Here is a 653-nt window from a genome sequence, read left to right on the forward strand (position 1 = left end):
GAGCCCGCTCCCGCCCGGGAGCTCACAGAGTCCACTCCAGAGCCCGCTCCAGCCCGGGAGCTCACAGAGTCCACTCCAGAGCCCACTCCAGTCCGGGAGCTCACAGGGTCCTCTCCAGAGCCCGCTCCAGTCCAGGAGCCCACAGAGCTCCTTAAGGAACTCACTCCAATCGGGGAGCCCTCTGAGTCCGCTCCTGAGCCCGCTCCAGTCCGGGAGCTCATAAGGTCCAATTCAGAGCCTGCTCCAGTTCAGGCCTCCTGAACTTTTGTGTGTTCTGGTGGAGCGTCTGGAATCCGCTCCGTAGAGGGGCGAGTAATGTCACAGTCTCTGGTTGTGGTGCCCTGGACTGGCCACTTGAGGGCGCTCTTCCTGTTTCTTTGTTACATGTTTTGAACTCTGTTTCCCATAGTCCTTTGCCTTGTCATTCTGTTCTGATCATGATCACCTGTTAGTAATTTACTCATCATCCCATCACTATTTATACCATGCTCACTCTGTCTGTCTTTGCTGCAGTATTGTTTGAGGTTACGTTGTCTTTTCTGTTCCCTGTGTTTGAAGTTACCTTTTGCCAAGTTTTTGTTCTGTTCTGATTATTTGTTACTTTAATAAAGTACTGCATTCGGATCTACCTTGTTTTCTCCTGGCATTCCGTG

The sequence above is a fragment of the Sinocyclocheilus anshuiensis genome, unplaced genomic scaffold (genome assembly GCF_001515605.1).
Source record: "Sinocyclocheilus anshuiensis isolate Anshui unplaced genomic scaffold, SAMN03320099.WGS_v1.1 scaffold1756, whole genome shotgun sequence".
Lineage (NCBI taxonomy): Eukaryota > Metazoa > Chordata > Actinopteri > Cypriniformes > Cyprinidae > Sinocyclocheilus > Sinocyclocheilus anshuiensis.